We start from the raw sequence: 17,213 nt of genomic DNA on the forward strand, positions 1-17,213 counted from the left end.
GCCTGTTTGAGGTTATAACGTTTATAAGCCGATACTCGTCTGAATAACGTTTGATATAGTTCAACCCCCCACCCGAAATAAAAAAGACAGCAGTACTTCACGTTGAGTGATTTTAAGGAAATCGCATTTATTTTGATAATCTTAGGAGATTTTTAAATGTAGTGGTTATTTTATCCCCTGATGATGGAGGCAGTATGACCTCCGAAACGTCGGTTCCCAGGCAATGCCCACTCGTCTGACTGGTCAGGATAGAATCTTCATGAAGACGTTAGTGTGATAAGTAGTAACAGAGACGGTGGAATTTTGATTTGTTTCTTAATGAATTTTTAAGCTATAATTTGGAAAGTTAAGTAAGTAATTTACCGGCCGCCACTGTAATGGCTTAAATTTTGATTAATTTAAATTGGGAGGGCTGCATGAGAAGCTTGCAGTGGCAACTTGGAAACCATCTCGACATTTGCTTGAAGACAGAGGAAAACTAAGAAAACTTGTGTCGACGTGTAGTTTAAATAATATTTAAGAATTCAGTCCGTACCGCAAAGAAAACACAGCTCTTCACCTTTACAAAGTTCAAGTGGTTGACGCTGTTTAAGGAAATAATCGCTGTTTACAGTGAGAATCGTGAGAAACACACAAAACAAATATGTTCAAAGGGTTAATAAGATGAAGTGTGTTACCAGCTCCTCATGTGTTCATTTTCATGTAAGAGCGCCGAAAATACATGACAGATTTCGAAGAGATTCGGTATTACAATCCTACATTACATTCTGCTTTAAGTACACATTACCTGGATGAGTGATCATTTTGATTAAACTCTGTGCTAAGGTCTACTTTTGGATCTAAATATAATCTGTTTCATTTTTTAACCTAAGAGAAGATACATCTTGAATAAAAGATGTAGTAGGCCTGTCCATAATATGTATATCTTTATAAAGCCTACTGGTTCAGATAAAATGACTCGTGCAGTGGCGGCTAGTAATCGGTGTGTGTGTGTGTGTGTGTGATTGAAATCGTTTTCCACGCTCGTCACTTCTGAAGAGATGTTGACACAGTCTTCTTTGTGTGGGAATGAGTGTGTATCAAATGTATATTTGTTATTGACAGATAATCCTGGCTTAGGCTTTCAGAATTATTTTATAATTTAGAGTAACATAACAAATATGTAGTTTTGTGACGAATACATGCAGGTTATTGCATGAGGATATTAATTTTAAAAGAAAACAGTATCTGAAATCGTTTTGCACGTTCATGTACCTTTAGAATATAAAGTAGAAATGCATTAATCAACTCTTAATTATATTTCGATAGGCATTTGGTGTAATGTATTTGATATTCGTATTATTAACCGTATAATATATTTTATTGTTTTCATACAGTCTATAAGTAAAGTCGCCGAATATCGTCCGTTCTCCTAGTTCCATGCGCTGTCGTTTTCATGTTGTATGGTGGTGCACTCTGTTGGTATTAAGTGGTACCTGGTCACGTTGCAAATCAGTGTGGCTGTCTGCTGTTGCAATAGAACGTGTAGTGAATACTATTGATTTCTCAATGCAGAGATTTGGAAGGTTACGTCAATTAGATTGTATCACTACACAACGTCTGTATTACTATTGTTAAGACCATAAATTCTGTGAAACAGGTATTATGGGATAGAAGGCTCAAAGGATACGAACCAGCGCAAAGACGGAACAATAACCGAAGGTATGTCTAAGAACAAATAATTTATGAACTTAGAAGTTGTGTGGAATAACGTATTTTAGTTTATGAAGACTTTATAAAATCAAGAGATTATGAGACATTTTGCATTGTAAATTATATACAGAGTATATTGAAGAGTCTGTAATGTATAAACAAAGTCAACAACGTCCATTTGAAACGTACTGTTCGCTAAAGGGATGCCTCTTGTCCAATGTATTTCATTAAACCAAGGTGCGGGATGCAACACGTAAGGCAGATACCGAAACGAGCAGGGACACCGAGGCAGTCAGCAATCGGAACGGACCGAGGACGAGTCCGGCAGAGACAGGGTGAGGCATTCGCCGAGGTTGGCATGCAACCCCCCCCGCGACCTACCTACCCCCCTCGACCTACCTACCCCGACCTACCTACCCCCCCCGACCTACCTACCCCCCCGACCTACCTACCTACCCCCGACCGACCAACCTACCTACCCCCGACCTACCTACCTACCCCCGACCTACCTACCTACCCCCGACCTACCTACCCCCGACCTACCTACTACCCCCGACCTACCTACCTACCTACCTACCCCCGACCTACCTACCTACCCCCGATCTACCTACCTCCCCCCGATCTACCTACCTCCCCCGATCTACCTACCTACCCCCGAACTACCTACCCCCGACCTACCTACCCCCCGACCTACCCCCCCCCGCAAAATAATAACTTGCGCCCTCTGTGCGGGACGGCGGTTGTGGTGGGTCCCGATGTTCCCGCACAGAGGACGCTGCCGTTTATTTTACGTTTTTCGAGCCTTGTTTTATTCTCTACGACCATTTACGACCTGAGGCTGACCCTCCGTCCCGCGATTTGGTTTCATTCGATTAAATCATTGAGTTTTCGCTGCTCGTAGTATTTTCGCTTCTAGTGTTTTATTACTGGACGTATAATTTTATCTGCCCCTTAGTCATCTCTGCCGACACGCGTTGGATGAGTTTATCATCTTTGCCTTTCCCAGCATGCTCCGCGAAACTTGTTTTCTCCGAACAAGTTGAGTTTTTTCCGGTTGTCTGTCTCCTCCTTCGGTACAGCGCGGATGTACGCAGTCTTTACGTAAGTTGGGGCTTCAGTCGGCCATTTTGATATTACGTCTCAGCTTGTGTTTGGTTTAATTCTCGATTTATTCGACAGTCAAAGAGTTGTTGAAGCTTTCGTGGTGGTAGTACGAGGCTCTAAAGAATGCAGGCGAATTCGTGATAATGAAAATACTAACCGATTTTCTCTTGAAATTACAAACGTCTTTGAGTTAGATTTTATTAACCCTTGCACCATTGAAAATGTAATCCTGGAATCTGAAGCGAAAATAATAATAAATTCTTATTGTGTGGATTTCCACCTCTACGTGTAATGTAAGCACAAATCGATGAAAATTGTAATATTGATTATAATTGACTCCTGGATTTGACCTTATCATAATGAATACAGATTTAACCTGGTCGGATAGATAACGACCCTGACTTATCGGCATTTCTGTCTGGCGGCTTTACAGGTGAATTACGTCGCTTTTCCATGGAGAAAGTGGAGTGATATAAGATCGTCTATATATTTTTCTCTAGGACTGTGACAATGCACATGCGAGAGTACATGTGTCCTGTTTTGTGTCCTCGGGTGCTACGTCCTGTACAACGCGAGCCTACTTAAGTCATTCAAGGTGAGTTGCATGAAATATTCCGTCCTCTGAAGTAGAGAGTTCTGAAAGTACGTTGAGAGAAAAACTTATATTGCGTGCTGTTCCCGAAACAACGTGACTTGGCCTACGTCACACAAGACAAGATGACTGAAATGACGTTGCAACACTGAACTAAGTATTCTGAGATGATATTCTATTTTACGTTTTGATTGTTCTGTGATACTGCCCACGCATTCCGTCTCCTTCTAGGTCAGTGGTAACAACCACGTGACACTCGTTCAAGACTTGAGGTTTACGGAGCGGTGAGGATGACGGCCGCTTACATCGTGAGGTCGCTAACACGACAACCCGAAAATTATATTACAGCAGCAGCGAACTAAGGACTCCGGTGAGTACAATGAGAAATTGTCAGATAATGCCCACTGATCGAGTTCCAGAGCGTACGTACAGAAGCGACGTAATTATAAATTCTTGTCATTATGTCTGCTTTGAGGTGATTGGCGGAGCCCTCTTCACATTCACGGTGATTATGATATCATCATTCTTCATCGCCGTCGTGAACCCTCTGAAGATTTTTCCACGTCTCGCTCCTGGACGCTGCTCTGTGACGTCGTCTGGCTCGAGACGTCTGAAACGATGAGGCACCAGCGAGCGATGGACTCGGGTGAGTACGGTGATGTATTATTTCAAGGTCGATTCAAAATTATAATGACTTTCGTAGATAGTGTTCTGTGGGAAATTAGAAATTAGTATGTCTCGACGGTAATGTAGTGTCTGAGTAAAGCCTGGTCTGCGTGGATGGGATTTCGCGAAGGTACCGATATCGCCAAAATCAAAGAATGTTTGAAACCCCCTACGTACGGTAAGGAATCGAGTTCTTTTATGAGTTTGAAACAGAAAGGAAAAGTTACAGATCATTTGAGAATTGTTGATGGGAAAGATTGGAAAAGGAGAAAATGCAGACAAATGGACACGCACACTTGCGGTATGAGACCAGTTTCTTGCGTCTGTCTTGTTGTAAACATGTACGGCAGTCATCGTGTAGCTGACAGTCGTTTAACTGGTCAAAGCCTTTCTCTTCGTGTATAGACACAGAAATTTTAAAAACTGACTGGTCGTCCTTACTTCATTTCTGTTGGATAAATTTTGTAAGGAAATGCTGTTGGTGTTAGGTGGACCGAGTATTGCGTACGGAGTCTGTATTGATTTGGATTAGCCGTCTGCCATGGACGCGACTGAGTAGGCGTTCTTTACGCGGTGATGGAATTAGACAGAGCTGCTAGAATGTAGTGCTGTATAGAGCAGAGGTTCCCAAAATATGGAGAAACATTTTCAACATCCTTTGCTTGATTGAGGCAGTCATCAGAACGAAGTATCGTTCTGCGTTGTATCCCGAAGGATGGTGATGGGATACAGGAGCGTAGACCAAGAGGAAGTGCGTTGATATTCAAGTCCACTTGTAGCAACACAGTAGAGATATATATTGAATTAAAGCTGCACCAGTTTACAGTATCTCGAGTCAGAAAACTATGAAGGCGTGATTTATAACAGTTATAATTACTCTTCGCTAATAAAAATTGCAGTTTTGTGGACTTTCAGTTTATTCTGTGTATAGTAATATAAAATATCGTCAAATTGAGTACCTGATCTATTTTCCTAATCAATGAAACTGAAGCTTTACAAGTGCAAGGAAACCGAAATTTGAGTCTATCGTGAGTCACTGCAGTCTGATTCACATCTCTAGATACTCTTTATACAAAAACACAGTTTAATATTAAGTCTCACCGCTACTAAATCTTCCGAAATAATTCATTCCCTTCCTAAGAGGGTTCATAAATTAACTTTTTGTGTGCTCTTTGAAATGAAAAAATAAGCATCATTAACCCCATGAAGCCGTAGGTCGTCTGATTAATATTAAAGAATCCAGTCCGTACCGCGAAGAGAAAACACTCTTCAGCATTACGAAGATCAACTGGTTAACGCTGTTTAAGGAAATGATCGCTGTTTACTCCGAGAATCATAGTTCGTCTGAATTATATTTAAGAATTCAGTCCGTACCGCGAAGAAAACACAACTCTTCACCATTACGAAGATCAACTGGTTAACGCTGTTTAAGGAAATGATCGCTGTTTACTCCGAGAATCATAGTTCGTCTGAATTATATTTAAGAATTCAGTCCGTACCGCGAAGAAAACACAACTCTTCACCATTACGAAGATCAACTGGTTAACGCTGTTTAAGGAAATGATCGCTGTTTATTCCGAGAATCATAGTTCGTCTGAATTATATTTAAGAATTCAGTCCGTACCGCGAAGAAAACACAACTCTTCACCATTACGAAGATCAACTGGTTAACGCTGTTTAAGGAAATGATCGCTGTTTATTCCGAGAATCATAGTTCGTCTGAATTATATTTAAGAATTCAGTCCGTACCGCGAATAAAACACAACTCTTCACCATTACGAAGATCAACTGATTAACGCTGTTTAAGGAAATGATCGCTGTTTATTCCGAGAATCATAGTTCGTCTGAATTATATTTAAGAATTCAGTCCGTACCGCGAAGAAAACACAACTCTTCACCATTACGAAGATCAACTGGTTAACGCTGTTTAAGGAAATGATCGCTGTTTATTCCGAGAATCGTAGTTCGTCTGAATAATATTTAAGAATCCAGTCCGTACCGCGAAGAAAACACAACTCTTCACCATTACGAAGATCAACTGGTTAACGCTGTTTAAGGAAATGATCGCTGTTTATTCCGAGAATCATAGAAAATCCATAAATATAAAAGGCATCATAATTAAAGCACTTGGTACGTACGTTGAAGTAAACTTTCAGAATTGAACTAATTGGTATTTAGCATTTTCTGTTGAAGGCTTAATATACCGGTTACACAACTTTTTCTTTATCAGTATTACTTCGCCCCACTCGCTTGTAAATAATCTTCTTGAATCTCTTTCCCTAAGGGTTTTCAAATTCGGATTATCTTACAGAGTGAGAAACGAAGTATTACGCCTGTCTAAATCATCAAGAAATATTATAGGACTGTTAACTCAGTTGAAGCATCTCTCTGTCTGTCTGTCTGTCTATTTTTTAATAAGTTCCGAAGATTAGGATAGGTTGACATTCAGGTTACAGTAAATTGGTTCATCGATTCTCGACAGATTCTGACGAATTTAGGACCGCGTTCAGGTGTGTGTTGCTCTAAAAATCCAGTCGTTCCTCAGCTCGAATATTTGTTGCGCCATTGAACAATGTCTCGAGAATAATAGCAAAACTTGAAGGTCTGTTTGCAGCACATCCTTACACTGAGATTCAGTGTAGGTAGCACCCGTTAATACTTGATTGAACGGTGGTAATTAATCTTGTTAATGGTCCCGAAGAACTCTATTCCTAGAACACAAATTTAGGTTGATACTGACCGACCGGTATCAAATAAACCCAACCGCAGTTTAACGGCGACTAGTCAAATGGAACCAGCCAACTGTTCCAAGACAGAATCAGTACTGACTGTCTTCTGATTGGTCCTCGATGCAATTCGAAAGTATTGATTTCTTTCCATTTAGGTCGTCACAGATGGCACGTCTTATCTTTGGTTCCGTATTTTCTGCGATAGACTGCGTCTTTGTGTTTGTACGTCGTGTTCTCGAGTAAATGTGAGGCAATATTTTCGATATATTTTGCAGAAGTTTGACATAGGACACCAATATGTTACCACAAGTTTGACGTGCGCCACGAATTCCGCGCCCACCAAACATTGTAATTGATGTACCAGAGATTTATATTCAGTTTCTTTGTGAGGCAATTTATATTAATAAATGACGTACTATCATTCACTATGTTTATTCCGATTCTTTCGTTACATGATACTTATTTATAGTGAGTTAGATTGGGTCATCGTTACGCATGAATCTGCTACGTATTTGCGTCAACATCTACACTGCATCAATTTTGGAAGAAATATTTCTTGTGGAAACAATGTAATTTTAGACGATTTATGATGTATTACACGCATATAAGCACTAATTGTGTTATATAGGTATTTTGTGAGCGCTTAATATCGTTATTGATAAGTGGTCGTGGCCGACTTTGCGCATCCTCCACCTCACGACTTTGATGCCTTCGTGCGAATTTCTAAAAAGCGATAAGACATAATAGAGTATGAATATCATTAACTTACCTGTGGCATGACGTCCATACAAAATTTCAATAATTTCTGAGCATCCATTCGGTTTTTCCAAAATTCGTGCGCAGGAAACCATTTTGCACTGATGCAGATTACCCCGTTTTGGTTGGTTTGGGTTAGGTTAGGTTAGGTTAGTGGGGCACCTGCGCAGACGTTGTTGCGCAGTGCAGTCGTATGACTTGCGCATGTGAGGGCACCTTGAGCTCGTTATGGTTAATTGTATATTATTAAACACTCAAAAATTCGATTCCGTCACTTTAAAAAGTATTTTATATTCTGGGCTTCACTTTCATACCTGATTTAATTTTTTTACAAAGATATTTTATTGGACACATACTTTCAGTAATAGGAAGTACACCAATCACTTATCACTTAAATATGATGTTATTGAATATTTCATTGTGGAAGTATATATGATGTTACACGATGTATAATTTATTAAAATATTTATTTAATTTTATATTACACTACATGTAATTACTACAGTGACCCCAGTCATCGTTATAAAGAATAAATGTTCTCAAATTACATAGGTCCAGCTTCTGCAGTTATGCGATGTCTGTATATAATTTACGTGTTACTAACTCGTACAAACGTCTTTACTGAGCACACATGGCATGGAAATGTCCTTTCACTGAAGTCGTATATCTCAATGTGGCGAAACGTATATATTCTTGCATGTTATGTTGGATTGTTTTTTCAATTGTTTCTATTCTCACACGTCACCGAGGAGACATCCTTACACTGAGAATCAGTGTAGGTAGCACCCGTTAATACTTGATTGAACGGTGATAATTAATCTTGTTAATGATCCCGAAGAACTGTATTCCTAGAACACAAAGTTGCGTTGATACTGACCGACCAGTATCAAATAATGCCAACCGTAGTTTAATGGCGACTATTCCAATGGGACCAGCCGACTGTTCCAAGACAGAATCAGTACTGTCTGTCTTCTGATTCGTCCTCGATGCCATTCGAAAGTATTGATTTCTTTCCATTTAGGTCGTCACAGGTGGAACGTCTTATCTTTGGTTCCGTATTTTTCCGATAGACTGCGTCTTTGTGTTTGTACTTCGTTTCCTCGAGTAAATGTGAGGCAATATTTTCGATATATTTTGTAGACATTTGACATAGGACACCAATATGTTACCACAAGTTTGACGTGCGCCATGAATTCCGCGTCCACCAAACATTGCAATTGATGTACCAGAGATTTATATTCAGTTTCTTTGTGAGGCAATTTATATGAATAAATGACGTACTATCATTCACGTATGTTTATTCCGATTCTTTCGTTACATGATACTTATTTATAGTGAGTTAGATTGGGTCATCGTTACGCATGAATCTGCTACGTATTTGCGTCAACATCTACACTGCATCAATTTTGGAAGAAATATTTCTTGTGGAAACATTATGTAATTTTAGACGGTTATGATGTATTACACGCATATAAGCACTAATTGTGTTATATGGGGATTGTGTGAGCGCTTAATATCGTTATTGATAAGTGGTCGTGGCCGAATTGCGCATCCTCCACCTCACGAATTTGATGCCTTCGTGCGAATTTCTAAAAGGCGATAAGACATAAGAGAGTATGAATATCATTAACTTACCTGTGGCATGACGTCCATACAAAATTTCAATAATTTCCGAGCATCCATTCGGTTTTTCCAAAATTCGTGCGCAGGAAACCATTTTGCACTGATGCAGATTACCCCGTTTTGGTTGGTTTGGGTTAGGTTAGGTTAGGTTAGTGGGGCACCTGCGCAGACGTTGTTGCGCAGTGCAGTCGTATGACTTGCGCATGTGAGGGCACCTTGAGCTCGTTATGATTAATTGTATGTTATTAAAAACTCAAAAATTCAATTCCGTCACTTTAAAAAGTATATTATATTCTGGGCTTCACTTTCATACCTGATTTAATTTTTTTACAAGGATATTTTATTGGACACATACTTTCAGTATTTGCAAGTACATCAATCACTTATCACTTAAATATGATGTTATTGAATATTTCATTGTGGAAGTATGTATGTTGGTACACGAAGAATAATTTATTAAAATATTTATTTAATTTTATATTACACTACATGTAATTACTACAGTGACCCCAGTCATCGTTATAAAGAATAAATGTTCTCAAATTACATAGGTTCAGGTTCTGCAGTTACGCAATGTCTGTATATAATTTACGTGTTACTAACTCGTACAAACGTCTTTACTGAGCACACATGGCATGGAAGTGTCCATTCGCTGAAGTCGTATGTCTCAATGTGGCGAACCGCACATATTCTTGCGTGTTATGTTGGATTGTTTTTTCAATTGTTTCTATTCTCACACGTCACCGAGAAGACATCCTTACACTGAGATTCAGTGTAGGTAGCACCCGTTAATACTTGATTGAACGGTGGTAATTAATCTTGTTAATGGTCCCGAAGAACTCTATTCCTAGAACACAAAGTTGCTTTGATACTGACCTACCGGTATCAAATAATCCCAACCTTAGATTAATGGCGACTATTCCAATGAGAGCAGCCGACTGTTCCAAGACAGAATCAGTACTGACTGTCTTCTGATTGGTTCTCGATGCCATTCGAAAGTATTGATTTCTTTCCATTTAGGTCGTCACAGGTGGAACGTCTTATCTTTGGTTCCGTATTTTTCCGATAGACTGCGTCTTTGTGTTTGTACTTCGTGTTCTCGAGTAAATGTGATGCAATATTTTCGATATATTTTGCAGACATTTGACATAGGACACCAATATGTTACCACAAGTTTGACGTGCGCCATAAATTCCGCGTCCAACAAACATTGCAATTGATGTACCAGAAATTTATATTCAGTTTCTTTGTGAGGCCATTTATATTAATAAATGACGTACTATCATTCACGTATGTTTATTCCGATTCTTTCGTTACATGATACTTATTTATAGTGAGTTAGATTGGGTCATCGTTACGCATGAATCTGCTACGTATTTGCGTCAACACCTACACTGCATCAATTTTGGAAGAAATATTTCTTGTGGAAACATTATGTAATTTTAGACGTGTTATGATGTATTACACGCATATAAGCACTAATTGTGTTATATGGGGATTGTGTGAGCGCTTAATATCGTTATTCATAATTGGTCGTGGCCGACTCTGCGCATCCTCCACCTCACGACTTTGATGCCTTCGTGCGAATTTCTAAATAGCGATAAGACATAGTAAAGTATGAATATCATTAACTTACCTGTGGCATGACGTCCATACAAAGTTTCAATAATTTCTGAGCATCCATTCGCTTTTTCCAAAATTCGTGCACAGGACACCATTTTGCACTGATGCAGATTACCCTGTTTTGTTTGGCTTGGGTTAGGTTAGGTTAGGTTAGGTTAGTGGATCACCTGCGCAGACGTTGTTGCGCAGTGCAGTCGTATGACTTGCGCATGTGAGGGCACCTTGAGCTCGTTATGGTTAATTGTATATTATTAAACACTCAAAAATTCGATTCCGTCACTTTAAAAAGTATATTATATTCTGGGCTTCACTTTCATACCTGATTTAATTTTTTTACAAGGATATTTTATTGGACACATACTTTCAGTAATTGCAAGTACACCAATCACTTATCACTTAAATATGATGTTATTGAATATTTCATTGTGGAAGTATATATGTTGTTACACGAAGAATAATTTCTTAAAATATTTATTTAATTTTATATTACACTACATGTAATTACTACAGTGACCCCAGTCATCGTTATAAAGAATAAATGTTCTCAAATTACATAGGTCCAGGTTCTGCAGTTACGCAATGTCTGTATATAATTTACGTGTTACTAACTCGTACAAACGTGTTTACTGAGCACACATGGCATGGAAATGTCCTTTCGCTGAAGTCGTATGTCTCAATGTGGCGAACCGCACACATTCTTGCGTGTTATGTTGGATTGTTGTTTCAATTGTTTCTATTCTCACACGTCACCGAGACGACATCCTTACACTGAGATTCAGTGTAGGTAGCACCCGTTAATACTTGATTGAACGGTGGTAATTAATCTTGTTAATGGTCCCGAAGAACTCTATTCCTAAAACACTAAGTTGCGTTGATACTGACCGACCGGTATCAAATAATCCCAACCGTAGTTTAATGGCGACTATTCCAATGGAACCAGCCGACTGTTCCAAGACAGAATCAGTACTGACTGTCTTCTGATTGGTCTTCGATGCCATTCGAAAGTATTGATTTCTTTCCATTTAGGTCGTCACAGGTGGAACGTCTTATCTTTGGTTCCGTATTTTTCCGATAGACTGCGTCTTTGTGTTTGTACTTCGTGTCCTCGAGTAAATGTGAGGCAATATTTTCGATATATTTTGTAGAAATTTGACATAGAACACCAATATGTTACCACACGTTTGACGTGCGCCATGAATTCCGCGTCCACCAAACATTGCAATTGATGTACCAGAGATTTTTATTCAGTTTTTTTGTGAGGCCATTTATATAAATAAATGACGTAGTATCATTCACGTATGTTTATTCCGATTCTTGCGTTACATGATACTTATTTATAGTGAGTTAGATTGGTTCATCGTTACGCATGAATCTGCTACGTATTTGCGTCAACATCTACACTGCATCAATTTTGGAAGAAATATTTCTTGTGGAAACATTATGTAATTGTAGACGTGTTTTGACGTATTACACGCATATAAGCACTAATTGTGTTATATGGGTATTGTGTGAGCGATTAATATCGTTATTGAAAAGTGGTCGTGGCCGACTTTGCGCATCCTCCACCTCACGACTTTGATGCCTTCGTGCAAATTTCTAAAAAGCGATAAGACATAATAGAGTATGAATATCATTAACTTACCTGTGGCATGACGTCCATACAAAATTTAAATAATTTCTGAGCATCCATTCGCTTTTTCCAAAATTCGTGCGTAGGAAACCATTTTGCACTGATGCAGATTACCCCGTTTTGGTTGGTTTGGGTTAGGTTTGGTTAGGTTAGGTTAGGTTAGTGGGGCACCTGCGCAGACGTTGTTGCGCAGTGCAGTCGTATAACTTGCGCATGTGAGGGCACCTTGAGCTCGTTATGATTAATTGTATATTATTAAAAACTCAAAAATTCAATTCCGTCACTTTAAAAAGTATATTATATTCTGGGCTTCACTTTCATACCTGATTTAATTTTTTTACAAGGATATTTTATTGGACACATACTTTCAGTATTTGCAAGTTCATCAATCACTTATCACTTAAATATGATGTTATTGAATATTTCATTGTGGAAGTATATATGTTGGTACACGAAGAATAATTTATTAAAATATTTATTTAATTTTATATTACACTACATGTAATTACTACAGTGACCCCAGTCATCGTTATAAAGAATAAATGTTCTCAAAATACATAGGTCCAGCTTCAGAAGATACGCGATGTCTGTATATGATTTACGTGTTACTAACTCGTACAAACGTCTTTACTGATCACACATGGCATGGAAATGTCCATTCACTGAAGTCGTATGTCTCAATGTGGCGAACCGCACATATACTTGCGTGTTATGTTTGATTGTTGTTTCAATTGTTTCTATTCTCACACGTCACCGAGAAGACATCCCTACACTGAGATTCAGTGTAGGTAGCACCCGTTAATACTTGATTGAACTGTGGTAATTAATCTTGTTAATGGTCCCGAAGAACTCTATTCCTAAAACACAAAGTTACGTTGATACTGACCGACCGGTATCAAATAATCCGAACCGTAGTTTAATGGCGACTATTCCAATGGGACCAGCCGACTGTTCCAAGACGGAATCAGTACTGACTGTCTTCTGATTGGTCCTCGATGCCATTCGAAAGTATTGATTTATTTCCATTTAGGTCGTCACAGATGGCTCGTCTTACCTTTGGTTCCGTATTTTTCCGATAGACTGCCTCATTGTGTTTGAGTGTCGTGTTCTCGAGTAAATGTGAGGCAATATTTTCGATATATTTTGTAGAAGTTTGACATAGGACACCAATATGTTACCACAAGTTTGACGTGCGCCACGAATTCCGCGTCCACCAAACATTGCAATTGATGTAACAGAGATTTATATTCAGTTTCTTTGTGAGGCAATTTATATTAATAAATGACGTACTATCATTCACTATGTTTATTCCCATTCTTTCGTTACATGATACTTATTTATAGTGAGTTAGATTGGGTCATCGTTAAGCATGGATCTGCTACGTATTTGCGTCAACATCTACACTGCATCAATTTTGGAAGAAATATTTCTTGTGGAAACATTATGTAATTTTAGACGTGTTATGATGTATTACATGAATATAAGCACTAATTGTGTTATATGGGGATTGTGTGAGCGCTTAATATCATTATTGATAAGTAGTAGTGGCAGACTTTGCGCATCCTCCACCTCACGAATTTGATGCCTTCGTGCTAATTTCTAAAAAGCGATAAGACATAATAGAGTATGAATATCATTAACGTACCTGTGGCATTACGTCCATACAAAATTTCAATAAATTCTGAGCATCCATTCGCTTTTTCCAAAATTCGTGCGCAGGAAACCATTTTGCACTGATGCAGATTACCCCGTTTTGGTTGGTTTGGGTTAGGTTAGGTTAGTGGGGCACCTGCGCAGACGTTGTTGCGCAGTGCAGTCGTATGACTTGCGCATGTGAGGGCACCTTGAGCTCGTTATGATTAATTGTATATTATTAAACACTCAAAAATTCGATTCCGTCACTTTAAAAAGGATATTATATTCTGGGCTTGACTTTCATACCTGATTTAATTTTTTTACAAGGATATTTTATTGGACACATACATTCAGTAATTGCAAGTACACCAATCACTTATCACTTAAATATGATGTTATTGAATATTTCATTGTGGAAGTATATATGTTACACGAAGATTAATTTATTAAAATATTTATTTAGTTTTATATTACACTACATGTAATTACTACAGTGACCCCAGTCATAGTTATAGAGAATAAATGTTCTCAAATTACATAGGTCCAGCTTCTGCAGTTACGCGATGTCTGTATATAATTTACGTGTTTCTAATTCGTACAAACGTCTTTACTGAGCACACATGGCATGGAAATGTCCTTTCACTGAAGTCGTATGTCTCAATGTGGCGAACCGCACACATTCTTGCGTGTTATGTTGGATTGTTGTTTCAATTGTTTCTATTCTCACACGTCACCGAGAAGACATCCTTACACTGAGATTCAGTGTAGGTAGCACCCGTTACTACGTGATTGAACGGTGGTAATTAATCTTGTTAATTGTCCCGAAGAACCCTATTTCTAGAACACAAAGTTATGTTAATACTGACCAACCTAAATCAAATAATTCCAACCGTAGTTTAATGGCGACTATTCAAATGGGACCAGCCGACTTTTCCGAGACAGAATCAGTACTGGCTGACTTTTGATTGGTCCTCGATGCCATTCGAAAGTATTGATTTCTTTCCTTTGAGTTCGTCACAGATGGCTCGTCTTATCTTTGGTTCCGTATTTTTCCGATAGACTGCGTCATTGTGTGTGAACGTCGTGTCCTCGAGTAAATGTGAGGCAATATTTTCGATATATTTTGTAGAAGTTTGACATAGGACACCAATATGTTACCACAAGTTTGACGTGCGCCACGAATTCCGCGCCCACCAAACATTGCAATTGATGTACCAGAGATTTATATTCAGTTTCTTTGTGAGGCGATTTATATTAATAAATGACGTACTATCATTCACGTATGTTTATTCCGATTCTTTCGTTACATGATTCTTATTTATAGTGAGTTAGATTGGGTCATCGTTAAGCATGAATCTGCTACGTATTTGCGTCAACATCTACACTGCATCAATTTTGGAAGAAATATTTCTTGTGGAAACATTATGTAATCTTAGACGTGTTAAGATGTATTACACGCATATAAGCACTAATTGTGTTATATGGGGATTGTGTGAGCGCTTATTATCGTTATTGATAAGTGGTCGTGGCCGACTTTGCTCATCCTCCACCTCACGACTTTGATGCCTTCGTGCGAATTTCTAAAAAGCGATAAGACATAATAGAGTATGAATATCATTAACTTACCTGTGGCATGACGTCCATACAAAATTTCAATAATTTCTGAGCATCCATTCGCTTTTTCCAAAATTCGTGCGCAGGAAACCATTTTGCACTGATGCAGATTACACCGTTTTGGTTGGTTTGGGTTAGGTTAGGTTAGGTTAGGTTAGGTTAGGTTAGTGGGGCACCTGCGCAGACGTTGTTGCGCAGTGCAGTCGTATGACTTGCGCATGTGAGGGCACCTTGAGCTCGTTATGGTTTATTGTATATTATTAAACACTCAAAAATTCGATTCCGTCACTTTAAAAAGTATATTATATTCTGGGCTTCACTTTCATACCTGATTTAATTTTTTTACAAAGATATTTTATTGGACACACACTTTCAGTAATTAAAAGTACACCAATCACTTATCACTTAAATATGATGTTATTGAATATTTCATTGTGGAAGTATACATGTTGTCACACGAAGAATAATTTATTAAAATATTTTTTTAATTTTATATTACACTACATGTAATTACTACAGTGACCCCAGTCATCGTTATAAAGAATAAATGTTCTCAAAATACATAGGTCCAGCTTCAGAAGATACGCGATATCTGTATATGATTTACGTGATACTAACTCGTACAAACGCCTTTACTGAGCACACATGGCATGGAAATGTCCATTCACTGAAGTCGTATGTCTCAATGTGACGAACCGCACATATTCTTGCGTGTTATGTTGGATTGTTGTTTCAATTGTTTCTATTCTCACACGTCACCGAGAACACATCCTTACACTGAGATTCAGTGTAGGTAGCACCCGTTAATACTTGATTGAACGGTGGTAATTAATCTTCTTAATGGTCCCGAAGAACTCTATTTCTAGAACACAAATTTAGGTTTATACTGACCGACGGAAATCGAATAACTCCAACCGTAGTTTAATGGCGACTATTCAAATGGAACCAGCCAACTGTTCCAAGACAGATCCAGTACTGACTGGCTTCTGATTGGTCCTCGATGCCATTCGAAAGTATTGATTTCTTTCTATTTAGGTCGTCAGAGGCGGCACGTCTTATCTTTGGTTCCGTATTTTCTGCGATAGACTGCGTCTTTGTGTTTGTACGTCGTGTCCTCGAGTAAATGTGAGGCAACATTTTCGATATATTTTGTAGAAATTTGACATAGGACACCAATATGTTACCACAAGTTTGACGTGCGCCACGAATTCCGCGCCCACCAAACATTGCAATTGATGTACCAGAAATTTATATTCTGTTTCTTTGTGAGGCGATTTATATTAATAAATGACGTAATATCATTCACGTATGTTTATTCCGATTCTTTCGTTACATGATACTTATTTATAGTGAGTTAGATTGGGTCATCGTTAAGCATGAATCTGCTACGTATTTGCGTCAACATCTACACTGCATCAATTTTGGAAGAAATATTTCTTGTGGAAACATTATGTAATTTTAGACGTGCTATGATGTATTACACGCATATAAGCACTAATTGTGTTATATGGGTATTGTGTGAGCGCTTATTATCTTTATTGATAAGTGG

At 38.5% G+C, this 17,213-nt stretch overlaps 1 long non-coding RNA gene across 1 annotated transcript in view; it reads left to right on the plus strand.

Annotated features, from left to right (window-relative positions):
* The first annotated feature begins 2,732 nt into the window (after positions 1-2,732).
* LOC147871577 (uncharacterized) overlaps positions 2,733-17,213 on the plus strand; it is a 106,394-nt gene continuing 91,913 nt past the window's right edge. The window contains exons 1-3 of the long non-coding RNA XR_015538670.1: positions 2,733-2,793; positions 3,230-3,758; positions 3,864-4,034. This is a non-coding gene — a long non-coding RNA (uncharacterized LOC147871577). The remainder of the gene's footprint in view (positions 2,794-3,229; positions 3,759-3,863; positions 4,035-17,213) is intronic.

Source organism: Zootermopsis nevadensis, unplaced genomic scaffold (genome assembly GCF_977971745.1).
Source record: "Zootermopsis nevadensis isolate Lab colony 2312 unplaced genomic scaffold, Znev_1.0 Znev_ptg000046l, whole genome shotgun sequence".
NCBI classification, from domain to species: domain Eukaryota; kingdom Metazoa; phylum Arthropoda; class Insecta; order Blattodea; family Termopsidae; genus Zootermopsis; species Zootermopsis nevadensis.